Below are 15,449 nucleotides of genomic sequence, written 5' to 3'. Positions count from 1 at the left end.
TAGTTCCCCTAGTTCTACACTGCTAACTTGTGTCTGGGTAGGGCATACTTCTCTAGAGGGATACAAGTATTATTATAATAGTGTGATAGGTGAAACTATGGTTTTAGAAAACATTCTTTTATTCAATCTTGTTAGCCTCACTTGAAACTTTACGATTATGTTAGACATTCAAATTATGCAACTTGCTCAGTAGAGGCCACTCTTTTTAGTTAAAATGCTATCATTTGAAAAACAAAAATGATAAAATTTCTTATGGTTTCCAACTTATGTTATCTTGCAACTAGTAGTCATGCTAAAAAAATTTGAGCAACAAAAACAACTGCTGCATCCTTGGCCAGCACTACAACAACCTCATCAACAACAAAAGCCTCAAATCCTACAACCCCAAAAACATCAATAGCCTTAGATGCAACAATCCAATGCACAACAACAACGAAAACTTCAATAGACCTAGCAACAACATCAACCTCAACTAAATCAACCTGAGTAACTTATTCAACGTTAATTATCAATTTTGAGTTTCCTTTTATACGATGTTCCATGTGGACCATAGTAGTAAAATACAATAGTAATTTGGTACTTAAAATTTTGATATAAATTTTTACTTGGACCTTTGTGTTAACCGAAAAAATAGAGCAACTGAGTTTTGAATAATGTATAAAACCCTTTTAGCCTCTCTGACATGGAATGTTACAAGTTGTCACCTCCAAAGAATGTGAGTGGAATTAGTTGTCCAATTTTTAAAGATAATTTATTTTAACAATAGAAATATAATTCATGCCTATGGAACACATTGCATGCTTATTTGTGCTCATTAATGTGGCTTCAAGGAAAATTTTGAATTTTTCTATATAAGTAATTTTTTTTTAGTGTTCTTGATACATTTTCACTTACTTCCTTTTGGCTACTATTATTCTTGAAAACAAACTCTTATGTGTCTTATCTATGTCAATGCCATGTGGGCTTAGTAGACACCATTTTATTTGGAACTAAAAAATACTTTATAATAAAAAAATTTCATATGCTCTTGCCTTAAATAATAAGCATTTATTTTGTTTAACTGCATGGTCAAAGGGTGGATGCAAAATCTATAGCTGCAACTACATGTTTGATGCATGACCTTGGTGATGTTATATCAAAATTTAAGGCAATACATAAAATCATAAGTGGAAGAGAAATGCTTGTACCTAAATGCAAGCACTTGACTACACAGATATTGCAAGCTAAATGATTTGAGAAGGGCACATGTTCTAATGTACTCCTTGCAATACTTGATATAATGAAAGATAGGATTGAAAACAACTTCAAGTCATCTAGATCTAGAACTCCTAATGCTATTCATAACCTCTTATAACTAAATATACTACTAAATATGCTAGTAAATGTACTCATACAATGCTATACCCTTGTATGATTATTCTTCAAAGGGTATTAGCTCAATGGAAGAGGACTTGCTTTTAAAGTAGGAGGGTGGTGGTTTGATTCTATCATGCCCTATTATAACTAAATATACTAATAAATATGCTACTAAATATACTAATTATGTGACCAAATAAATCACTACATATAAAATTAAATATATTACTAAAACAACTTTCAAATTTATGACTAAATATGTGACTAAATCAACGATTAAGAATAGTGATTTAAATTAGCCAAGTGACTAATAGTAGTTAATATCTAGTCATTTATAACATGACTAAATATACAACCAAGAAACTTTAGTCACTAATTTTGATCCATGACTAAAATATACTACTAAAAATAGTCAAGTGACTAATAGTAGTTAATATCCAGTCATTTATAACACCACTAAATATACTACTAAGCAATTTTAGTCATTGATTTTGATCTGTGACTAAAATATACTACTAAAGTAGTAATATATTTTCTAGTATATTTTAGTCACAGATCAAAATCAATGACTAAAATCGCTTAGTAGTATATTTAGTGGTGTTATAAATGACTGGATATTAACTACTATTAGTCACTTGACTGATTTTTTTCACATATATACAATTTTTAGTAGTTTTTTTAGTCACATATTTTTGTTTTTGTACTAGTGATGTAACTACAAATTTTAGCATCTCTTAAGACTACAACTCTAATGGAGTTTGCTATCATAATGAACTATAGATGAGTAACCTTAATTAATTACAAAATATTATAAACTTTATTGGATTTCTTTACAACAATAAAAAATCTCTTTTCAAGATTGGCTAAGCAGATAATAGTTCTCTCTTGTTTTTTTTTGATCTTTGATTGTTCTTCAGAACTTTTCTACAAATGAGTACAAAAGAAAACTGTGGAAAATATTAATTATGAGTAAAACCTTAGGATTTCTCCTTCTTGGCAAGTATTACAACTAGGAAAAAAGCATCACACATACTTTTCCAAATGTTAAATAATACAATTCACCTCATAGAATCAACCACAATATTATTTTTAAGGTCCATTCCCAAATTGCTTCTTTCCAACTTAGACAATATTGAAAACTAGCTTGGTTATTAATAAAAACCACATTCAATAGTTTCATAGTCAATATATAGTCTCAAATAACCTATTTTAAATTTTCAAGCTAAAAAAAAAAGGGACATTTTGTAGGTTAAACCATCAAAAATCTCAACAATTCCTTGACTAATAGTTTGAATTGTAAAACTTTCCAAGAAACAATAAAAGTATTAGTTTCTTCTTTAGAAAGTGAAATCTGAGTACTCAATTCATTTCAAGTATTTTTATTTAAATTTACAATCCTTTATTTTATTTAATCTTGCACTCAATGATATTGTAGGAAGTAGTATTGAGTAGATTTTTTTAAGGGGAAATGAAAAAATTGATAAGTACATGTAACTACCACCAATCCTTGGAAAAATTACATTCCAATAGAGTACAAAGTTTAATAGAAATCTCAAAAGGAACTTGTGATTTGGCAAAGTATGAAATGAGTTCAATTGAAATGTTTTGGATTAATTTAAAAATAGGTTCTATAGGGAGCCAAAGCCCAATAATATCAATATAAAAAGTTTAAAATGATAAAGTCCAAAATGACAATCATGCTAGCAAAAGATAAAACATTGAATTTTCTAGCATCATAAAACAAGACACCAACACAAAAGAAAAAAAACCAACAAATAGACTAGACCAGTAAAAGAAAAACATTAAAATAAAACTGAGAACCAAAACTAAGCTAATTCCTTGAGGAGCTAGGCTTTCTAGACCTCAACTACCTTTGGGTTCTCCTTTGTATTCTTTGGCACTATAGCCACTTTGTTCCTACTCAAATTTCTCCCTGTTCTTTTTCTAGGCCCTCCCACCACTTCCTCATGTCCATATTCCTCTCAAGTAAAGTCCACCCTAAGCTTAATGCCCTCTATCTCTCATTTACCTTTACTAATGATCAACTTTTTAATGAGCCCTTGAAGTATGGAGTCACCATCCCTAATGAATTTCTTTAGTTCCTATATTTACCCTAGGATACCCTCTTCTATCTATCTCCTAGCCTCAATTTCTTTCTACAAGTAGTTATCCAATTTTCCAACTGCCTATTTCATGACTTTAATTTCATTAATAGCCCAACTATCAATAGAAATCCACACCTCCACTTTACCCTTACCACTACCAATGTTGCTTGGAGCATCTTGGTGTGGAATGGAAATTTTTTTCTCCATCAACCACTCTCAAGATTCAATTTATAGCTCGTGAAAATGGTTTTAGCTTTGTAGAACTATGTAATTTGAAATGTTGATAAAAATTGCATTCTAAATTTTATTGTTTATATTCTTGCACAATCTCATTCTAATGATAAATTTTAAGGTATGATCTAGAATATTAATATTAAGAAAGTTTACAATCGGATCTAGAAGTTTAAAGCATTAGAAATGGATTTTTCTACTCTATTAATGTTAAAAGATATGAAATTCATTGACATTTTAATCCAAAATAAAGGTATTCTTAATGGATATCCATAGAGCTCAATCTTCCTACTCCTCAAGCCTTTGCACTTGAAAAATGCATTCTCATAAAGATAATATACATGCTTTTCAAATGAACCAACAAGACATTTTCCATTATATTGGTTTTATTTGTTTTGCCAAATATAAGTGTCACCAAAGTTGAAATCATTTTGCAATGTAAAATTCCTCTAATTCAAAAGCATCTAAGATCATTTCTAGGTTGCTCTTTTTGTATGATTATTATGTGTTTAAGTTAGTAGCATTTTTTACATAGTTATTCCATCAAATATGATTCTTATAGTATATTAAGATCAATATAATTAAAATATAAATATTTTATTTATAAACATAATATAATAAATATCATATGTATTTAGTAGTTTTACATTTAAATATCTAGATACATTTTTTTTCAATATAAGACATATAACATGTACGCCTTAGAATTCATTTATAATTTTTGTTGAGATAAAATGATGTGTATAAAATAAATATAATTTTATTTTGGACACTAAATTATCTATTATATTCTACGTTATTAAAAAATAGACCATGTTATCCAAGAGTTATGTCCTTGGATGTTGTCCTTCTATTGATGAGTAATTGGATTAATAAGGCAATTCAATTCACTTCAAGTCAAATTAACTGATATCATAAATTAACCTTAATTTATGTCACACTTGACATTTTCTACTTCACATCACCAAATCATATGATAAATATCATATCAACACAATAAACCATACCAATCTCTTATATAGGCTATATACTGTATCTCAGATGTTGTAGACTCATTTAATAATTTCGATGTGATCACTGAAAAAAGCTACCTAATTGTATGTTTTATTCCCATCCTAGCCTTATGAAAAATTGTCATAAAAAAAAAATCAAGTAAAAATAAGTGTTAGTGCAAGAGATATATATTTAAATCAATGACAACATCTAATCACCCACCTAGTAGTTACTTGTCAACAATCTTCATACTTGACATTAATGTCAACATTTAGTAAAAAACTTACCAAGTGTCCAATGCTTAAAAAAAGAATGCTCTCACTAGATTTATCTGGTACTGGTCTCCCACTTATAATATAAACTATACATATATAATTTTTTAATCCATCACTCTTCCTTCAATATCAATGATAAAGATGAGATGCCAAATGTCATCTAGCCATGTGCATCAACTAAAACAATTATCATCTAGCAAATCCTAGTTTATAGAAACCTAAAGATATCTTCACAATTATCTTTCAATTCCTAAAAGTCAATATTCTGTATCATATTTATATTCTCTTCTACCTGAACATCTATACATAAAAATAAGAAACTATCTGTTCTGCCTAAGGATCTGTAAACCTAAAAATTAAGACTTTTGAGTTGTCTCAATAAATTCTAATTCCCTCTAAATAATATAATTCTTTGGAGTGATAATAATCCTTATCTCTATAAACCTCCTATGGACTCTATCCTTTTCAAAAATAAATTTTTATTATCTTATCGATTAACTTTCTCACATCCTAGTCACAATTAATCACTCTTTGGTAAGTTGTCTCATAGATTTTAGCTAAATCCTCCAAGATCTCCTCTTCCTCCTTGATCAATTTATCAAAATTTACTACATACTTCTATTTTATCTTATATAATTAATATTTATTTATTGTAAGCAAACTCAGGTGTGGAAACAACTTCCTACACTAATCTCTTAAGAGAAGTATGGTGCAAATCTTATTAAAATCTTTTGCACTTACAGATTCAATATCATGTAAACAACAATATTTCAGCCAAGCAAGCATAAAGAAAATAGACAGAGAAAGAAACACATAACACAAAGATTTTTCACTGGGGAAAAACCTTTCGGTAAAACAACCCCACCCCTCCAGAACCTATAAAATTTATTATCTTCAACACAAGGTTACAATACACTTGCAATGCAAGTTCAACAGCAACAACAACAGACTCTAGTAGCAACTCATAGTACCAAAAATACACTATCTCGCATCACATCTCTTTGCAACCCTAAAAATGCTTATAACATGTGCTTCACTTTAGGGCTACTCCCAAAGGTAAACCGTATTAGGGTTTTACCATTCTTCAAGAAAATAAGAACCCAAAAAATTCTACTATTGGGGTAAAGTGTACAGTACTCAAAATTGTCAGTTTCCACATGTCTTCACCTATCATTGAATCTTCTTAACATAGCTCTTATGTGTCATAGGAATCCGTCATAACCATTTTAGCAATGATCTCCTTATACACAATTTAACATGTCGACACATCAACATTATTTGCAAGAAATACATTTTAGAAAAAAAATAATAAGAATAGGAATTATCCAAGGTTGAGACACCTTATTCCTAACATTCTCCCACTTGTCAAACACCTTGTAAGAGCAACAAGAACATAACAGGAACTAACCGCTATAGGCCGAAAGGCCCATAGACTCTGAACACCATCTGAACTTCTCAATGCGCACTGGTTTTGTTAATGCATCTGCAAAATTCTTCATAGTATCTACCTTCTCTAAATTTACCTTTCCATCTTCCACCATATCTCTCACAAAGTGAAACTGCACATCAATGTGCTTCATTATGGCATGGAAAGTTGGATTATTCGCAAGGCAAATAACGCTCTAACTATCACACCAAATAGTAATCTATTCTACATCAACATCAAAATTAGAACACAATCTCTTAAGCCAAATGGCTTCTTTACAAGCATGAGTAGCAGCCATGTACTCAGCTTCTGTAGTGGACAAAGCAAGCACACGTTGTCACTTGCTCATCCAACTGATTGCACCATCGAACATAGTGAACACATAACCACTGGTGGATCTCTTGTGGTCAATATCACCTACCCAATCTGAATCCACAAACCCATGAATACAAATTGAATGCGGAGATCTAGAAGAATTACCATGATAACATATGGAGTAATTTGATGTACCCCTCAAATATCTGAATACTCGCTTAACTACATCCCAATGTACCCATCTAGGATTAACCATAAATTGACTCAGGACTCCCACTGCTTGGGCAATGTCTGGTCTAGTACAGACCATAGCATACATAAGACCGCCAACTACACTAGCATAAGGTACTCTACTCATGTCCTCCATCTCACTAGGAGATTTTGGACAATCATCTACAGATAACTTTGTTCCCATAGAAATAGGAACACATAGTGGTCTACAATCTGCCATGTTGAACCTGTCCAACATAGACTTCACATACTTACTCTGACTCAACCAAAGTTTTCTGTTAGACCTATCTCTACTGATTTCCATACCCAAGATATATCTAGCTACCCCAAGATCTTTCATCTCAAATTGTGCTAACAACTGAGATTTAAAATCAGAAATCATACCCCTACCCTTCCCAAACAACAACATATCATCAACATATAATGCAACAATAAGAAGGAAATCATTTTCAACTTTGAAATAAACACAATGATCTGATTTTGATCTTACAAATCCAATTGGCAACACAAAAGCATCAAACTTAAGGTACCACATCCTAGGAGATTGCTTCAAACCATATAGAGATTTCTTTAATTTGCAAACTAAGGATTCTTTACCTTTAACAATGTACTGCTCAAGCTGTGACATATAAATCTCCTCCTCCAAATCACCATGAAGGAAAGTTGTCTTCACATCCATCTGTTCTATCTCTAAATCATATGATGTAGCAAGAGATAACAAAAATCTAATGGATGTCAACTTTGCAACAAGAGAGAATATTTCACCATAATCTATTCCCTCTACCTGTGAATACCCCTTCGTAACCAATCTAGCTTTGTACCTTTCAACACAATCATTTGCACATAATTTCTTCTTGAACACCCATTTACAGCCAATAGATTTTCTCCCCTTAGGCATAGTTACAAGGTCCCAATTTTTTTTTTCTCTAACGAAGCCATCTCATCATCCATAGCCTCAATCTAGGAACCTGCATCTTCCATGCCGAAAGCCTCTTTCACAGATCTAGGCTCATCAGTGTTAGTAATCAAAGCAAAGGCACAGTTGGAATCTAACATAGAATAACCAAACCTTTCTAGTTGCTTTCTTTCTCTTGTGGATCTCCTCAAGGGCCATGGTTGAGGTTGTTCTTCCTCTTCTTCTGAACTATTAGAGCTGCTAGAGCTCTCCTCATCATGAGACCCAACATGGTCTCTCTATTCAGTCTTCTTAGGGGTAGGAGGCAACTGAACAACAACCTTTTCCTTTTCTTTTTCATCTGGTTGTAGCACAATAGGAGAAGATGTTAGCTCTCTAAAAATAACATTTCTACTATACAACACCTTAGTAGTCACATGATCCCAAAGCTTGTATCCTTTCACACTAGCACTGTATCCGATGAAAATACATTTAACAGCTTTGTTTTCCAACTTAGATATTTTCTCCTTTGGAACATGTGCATAAGCTTCACAACCAAAAACATGAAGATGTCTAACTAAAGGCTTCTTACCAAACCACACTTCCATGGGTGTCTTACTAACAAGGGCTAATGTAGGAGATTTGTTTACCAGATAGCAAGCACTAGCCACAGCTTCAGCCCAAAACCTTTGTTCAAAACTAGCTCCACTAAGCATACTCCTAGCCTTCTCCATCAGTGTCATGTTCATTCTCTCTGCAACTCCATTTTGTTGTGCAGTATAAGGAGTTGTCTTATGCCTCTTGATACCTTTTTCTTTATAGAATTCTTCAAACTCTGTTGAGAAAAACTCACCACCATTGTTAGTTCTCACACACTTAATCTTCTTACTAGTCTGATTCTCTACAAGGGCTTTAAATTCCTTGAATCGCCTAAAGACTTGTGTCTTACTTTTAAGGAAATAAATCCATGTCCTTCTACTGTAATCATCTATGAAAGATACAAAAAATACAGACTTGGAGATTGAAGGAACATTTATAGGACCAAATACATTAGAATTAATAAGATTCAAAACATCAAAAGATTTGTGAGAACTAGAGTAAAATTGAACACAATTTTGTTTACCACAGACACAGTGTTCACAGAAGTCAAACTCAAGATTGCAATCATTTAACCCCTCAATGAGATTTTTATTTTTCAAGGTTCTAAGACCCTTCTCACCAATGTGACCAAATCTCAAATGCCACAACATTGTCTTTTCTAAAGGAAGCTTACCTTCCAAAGTGTTTGCATTGCCATCAAAACCAATAACCACAGAATTCTTCACTACTCGTTCAGATGGTGAGGATGAAGAACTATTACATAGAGGAATACATGCATCTAGCTGAAATAAGGCACCTCTCCTAGTACCCCTTGCAAGCACTATCGATCCTCTCATCATCTTGCATCCTTCTTTCGAAAAAACAAGTTGCACACCTACATCATTCAGCATACTTACAGATAATAGGTTTCGTGCCAAACCTAGAATGTGCATAACTCTGTTGATTCCCTTTACTCATCCATCAGGAAATTTGATAGTGACCCTTTCACGTCCAACTATCTTTAGATGAGAATCATCAACAAAGTACATCTTTCCACTATCGAATTCTTCATATTTTGAGAACCAATTTTGATGAGAGGTCATGTGAAAAGATGCACCTAAGTCAACCAACCAAAAATCATCAGATGCATGGGCTGCCAAAGCTATGATGAATGCATCACCATCTTCTTGAGATTTTTTTGAAGCTAAATCTGAACCTTTCTTCTTCTTCTTCGGCTCTTTGCAGTCTTTACAAAAGTGCCTAGGTTTATCATAGTTCCAACATTTTTCCTTGGACTTATTGGAAGTCTTTGACTTCCCACAGGATTTGGATCTACCCTTATTATCAAACTTATTGTCATTTTTCTTTCCTCTTTCCGTGGATGTCCCATGAATAGCAAGAGCTTCTTTTTCCAAAATAGAAGCCTTTCTTCACATCTCCTCTGATAGCAGCGAAGACGCCACATCATCCATTTTGAAAGTGACTAAGGTGCTTCTGAGAGCCATCACAAGATGGTCCCATGAATCTGGTAAAGAACACAAGAGTGTGTAGCAATGATCCTCCTCCTCTAACTTGACACCAGCAGATGTCAACTATGCAGCCAACAGATTAAATGCATTTAAATGATCCATTAAGGATCCACCTTCCTCCATTCATAGAGAGTACAAATTCTTTCTCAAGAAAAAAATTTTCACCAGAGATTTGGCCTAATAAATAGCCCCAAGTCTTTCCCACAAACTATATTTGGTTTTCTCATCTAGAAAATTCAGAAGGATTGCATCGGTTAAACAGAGTCTTATGAGACCCTTAGCTTTACGATCTTTGATATCCCAATCTACTTGAGCTATAGTTGATGGTCTTGTAGCACTTGTAGTCACTTCCCATAGGTCACAATCTTCCAACATGTCTTCCATCTTGAGTTTCCACAACTCAAAATTAGTGCCATTAAATTTCTCCACCTCCATTCTTCCATATGATGAACTCACCATCTCAATCTGCAAATAAGATTCAGGATGCTCTGCAAAAGACTCCCACTCAACTTGAGATTAGCTCAAAAAACCTTGCCCAACAACTAGGATGAAAATTTGATCAGGCTCTGATACCACTTCTAAGGAAACTTAGGTGTGAAAATAGCTTCCTACACTAATCTCTTAAGAGAAGTATGGTGCAAATCCTATTAAAATATTTCACACTTACAGATTCAATATCATGTAAACAACAATATTGCATCCAAACAAGGATAAAGAAAATAGACAGAGAAAGAAACACATAACACAAAGATTTACTGATGGGGAAAAACCTTTTGGTCAAACAACCCCACCCCTCCAGAACCTGCACAATGTATTATCTTCAACACAAGGTTAAAATACACTTGCAATGCAAGTTCAACAACAACAACAACAAACTCTAGTAGCAACTCACAGTACCAACAATACACTATCTTGCATCACATCTCTTCACAACCCTAAAAATGCTTATAACATGCGCTTCACTTTAGGGCTACTCCCAAAGGTAAACTATATTCAGGTTTTACCATTCTCAAAATTACTAGTTGCCACATGTCTTCACCTATCATTGAATCTTTCTAACATAGCTCTTACATGTCATAGGAACCGTCATAACCGTTTTAGCCATGATCTCCTTATACAAAATTCAAGATGTCGACACATCAACATTATTTGCAAGAAATACATTTTACAAAGCAAATAATAAGAATAGGAATTATCCAAGGTTGAGACACCTTATTCCTAACATTTACATCCATAAATAATTTTTTTAATATCCTCATTACATTCGTAGTCTAGTTTGGTGTAACTAGCAATGAAAGCATAGACCTTGTTAAAACTTAGTGCCTTGTATTCTCTAATTTCTCTTGCTCTATCTACCTACTCTAGGGAATAAAAATGAGTGTTAATCTCATCTATCACTCTATTCAAATTATCCACAACATATCTTCTAAAAACATGTAAATAAAATAAGAAAAATAAAATACTATCTAGTTCTCTAATTATAACTATAGTACATTTCTCTATCTACCTCTCTAACCTCTCATTAGCCTTATGTCATCATTGAGTTCTTCATCACTTTTATTCATCAAATATTTCTAGATCTCCTTCTTTCTCAACACTAGTAAGTATCTTTGTCAAGTCACTTTTGAAAAATGATTACATATTTGAAGCTTAGTGGAAGTCTCCAAGAGAATTCCCAATTCTGTTTTGACCTTCTTTGTATTCTTAGATGCATCACCCTTATTAGTAGGGTCACTTCTAGGCATACTATCCTTTGGAAATTGGTGATACAACTATATATTATCTATATTTTCTTCATCAAAGTGTGATCATTAAATGATTTTCTTCATTTATCATTTCCCCTATCTCAACCTAAATTATGATATCTTATTTTCCTTTTTCCTTCTCTTTCTCTTTCACTACTTCTTATATCACATCTTGAACCATATAATATTCCTCTATCATAATTTCCCTAAATTTTTCATTGGAAATGAATTTTTATATGAAGGAAATCTTTTCCCTCTCTTTCTTAGATTGTTCTAAGGTAATAAGTACACCGGTAACAAAAAAATCTAGTTGTTCCATTATACTAAATAATTAATTCTCATCATCAAATTTATCTCCACTCTTCTTCATTAGAGTCAATGGGTGCTCTTTGATTATAATTTCCTTTGGTTTTGGAGAAACTGAAGGCACAACCTTATAGTCAATATCAATTATTACTTGATATATTCCTCTCTCGGGTTCTTCTCCAATCTTTTCATACTTTCCTATCATAAAATTAATAATTTTCATCATTAACCTCATTTTTTCTTGTCTTTATTCACAATTGTATACATCTCATCAAATGTAACTAAAACATAAAGATGGTATAGAGTCTTCTTCTTATCATCTAACCTATTTCTTAGAGTATGTGCAGAATCATGATGGGCCAAAAAGAGGCTATGTGAAAAGAAATAACTTTTCATCTAAATTTGATAAAATGAAAATGGTTTCTTAAGGACATTATCAACTTTCTCTTGATATAATTTTTGTCTAATTATGAGTTTAGTAAGTAATTATTACTTATTTTCTATTTGAATTACCAATTAAGTGTTGATTCACATACTAATTAGAAAAATAAACTTTAAAATGGTATAACCTTGTCAAAATCTGAAAGATGCATCACATTATATGATTTTCCTACTATGAGGAATAAAGTTTATTTTGAATTTTCTATAGCTTTGAATGAGTTAACGTGGTCAGATATAGGATATTTTAAATTCCAAAACATGTTGTAGCAGAAAATTAAAACTAATTATTTACTTGGAATAAAATTACAAAAAAAATGCATCACATCTAGGTATGAGTCTACCTCATGGATCTAGCATATCAAAAAAATTATTATATTTAGACTGATATTGGTGTGGTAAGACCTACAACTACTTATTTTTTCATAATTCTATAATGAAAATTTAAATTTTGAACAATTAATTAAATTTTTAATTAGAAAAGGGCTAGGTAAAAACAACTTTCAATTTACTAAAGATTATATTCTTATAGTTTTTTTATCTAATTTTCATAACTAGTTCAAGATTTCACATCAAGTTGACCAACATTGATATCTTGATTTTTTATTGGCACATACGGCCATAGTTTGTCTCACCATGATCCTACACATACCCCTTAAAGGGTTTTCTCGTAGGAACTTGCATTGGTATTTTCTTCATTTCCTTAAAACTTTAAGAGCTATAATAACCAAGTCTAGTCATTCCACCCTTATGTTTTTTCTTTTTTAATTACTCATCAAGCTTATCACTATTAAAAAGTCTTTCAAGATGTAGATTTCTTTGACAAGATTTTTCTTGATAATATTAGTGTACTTTTTAAAATCCTACTTACTAGATCTTGAATATTCAAGTTCTAACTTAGGCAAGAGCCTACAATGCATCAATAAATTGTAAATGTCTCATCGAATAGGTCTTGAGTTCAAATCTACTCACGATTAACACATAATAATGATTAATCTTAATAATAATAATAAATAATCTAGGCTTTGGTCATTTACCTATAAAATAAAAATAAAAATCAAGTTCTAACTTTAATTGACCAACATAAGTATTTATATCATGACATTCTTTTTATTTTCTCTTTAGATCCACTTCAAGTTTTTCCTTCTTCTCTTTCCTATCTTCAATCACTTTAGCTATCTAGAGAGAAGTAATCTCAAATTCATGTTGAAATTATTCATTTTCCTTTGGAAGTTTCTCAATTATATCAAATTATATCTCATCTATCTTATCCTCAATAGTCTACTCAAATAATTCATTACCTTTCACCTTAGAGATATCAATTTATTCTTTTACCTTAGTGATATAATCTTGTGCATCTTTGTTTCTTCAATTTTAATGTTTGCTTGTCTACATTGGCTTTATCCAATTCCTCAAGTAATGCATCAAAATTTATTTTTAGATTTCTTTCAACTATCTAGATCCTCCTGAAGTTTTAAGACTTCTTATGTAGCACCAATATCTAATAAAAATTATTAGGCTCAAGCACCACTGGTAATAGGAGGGTGTGAATATATGTTACAACATTTTAAAAACAACTTCATAATTTATGACTTAACCATATGTAATCATAAACCATAATATATAAGAGTAAATTTATACATCAAAGAGGTACTTATAATACCATGATTTGTTCTTTAGGAAACTCAACATAAGAGAAAAACTTGACGAGCATTGAGTCCACAAGATTACACCCTATTCTAAAAGTATTAGAGTTAGGAGATCTAAACTTGTTATGAGTCATTAAATAAGATTTAATACAATAATCCATTTTAGGAGACAATACCTTTTTAGATATCTAAAACCTTGTTGGGAGTTAACAAAAAGAATCAGCACTTTCTTGAGAATGAATGTTACATCCACATTCTGGAATCACTATCTAAATATAATGAAAGTATTATAAAACAATGAGCTATACATGACATCATAATGTGTAATTAGTTTCACTAAAGCTTGTATTCTCACTGATATATAATTCAACATCAAGGATTAGACATTGAATCACATTCCATCCATACATGTTGCATGCTAAAATATCTTTCTTTTATAGACTTATGAATTATTAATTATGTCAAGTTCACTAACCCTTCACAAAATGTGTCCATTTAAATACCAAAATACAAAATTGGACTGTATTATTTAAGAGTGAAGTCCTTCTATGTCATGCCTCTATTGATACACAATTGAATTGATAAGGCAACTCAATTTGCTAACCCAAACTCTTGAATCTCATAAACTATCCTATAACTCCATCATATTGGACTTGGCTTGCTTTGCATCAACATAATACATGATAAAAGTTATATTAACACAAGAGGCCATACCAAAAAATCATACACATTGCATATACCATATCCCTAAAATTATAGCCTCATCTTATAAACTTTTTTGAACATATGTATCATAACAACATTCACTATTAACCAAAGTGATCATGCAAAGACGGTATGTCGCAATAAATGAAAACATACAATCACTCACCCATGTCTCAAATACCAACAACCTCTTCCACCTATGGCTACTTCCTTGGAAACTTGAGGATTCATCCTCTCAATGCTTAGCCATTTGTATTTTTATCTAGCATTTCTGTTAAAGGCCAATTAATTTCATTTTGATGGTTTTTGTTAAGTATTTTTCCTACACCCATATGTGTCATGGGATGAACCCATTTGATCTTTGTAAAGAATTTTTTTGCACCTACAATATTTAACGTATACTCATGTTTTTGTTAGCTTGTGGTGACTAATTAGGGAAGTACTATACATACTTCATAAATGCTTTGGGGTTTGGGGCAGTGCCCCAAATTTTTTTTTGGGGTCATGGCTGATATATGGTCGACATGTTGTAACCCTAAAGTGGCATAAAATTACTTCTATAAAAGAGGTTAGGGTTAGACATTTTCGTTAAAAAAGTTGTGGTGAAAAATTGGTTCTTGTAGTGGTATTGAGCTACAAGGGATTATGAATTGTAATTAGGTTGTAATCAC

At 31.8% G+C, this 15,449-nt stretch overlaps 1 pseudogene; it reads right to left on the bottom strand.

The window, feature by feature from the left end:
• Positions 1–287: 287 nt before the first annotated feature.
• LOC149538339 (switch 2-like) overlaps positions 288–15,449 on the bottom strand; it is a 193,792-nt pseudogene continuing 178,630 nt past the window's right edge.

Source organism: Cupressus sempervirens, chromosome 9, assembly GCF_028749045.1.
Source record: "Cupressus sempervirens isolate cs-2001-9-10 chromosome 9, ASM2874904v1, whole genome shotgun sequence".
Taxonomy (NCBI): Eukaryota; Viridiplantae; Streptophyta; class Pinopsida; order Cupressales; family Cupressaceae; genus Cupressus; species Cupressus sempervirens.
Note: the sequence above shows the minus strand (reverse complement) of the source record. Positions and strands in the feature narration are given on the sequence as shown.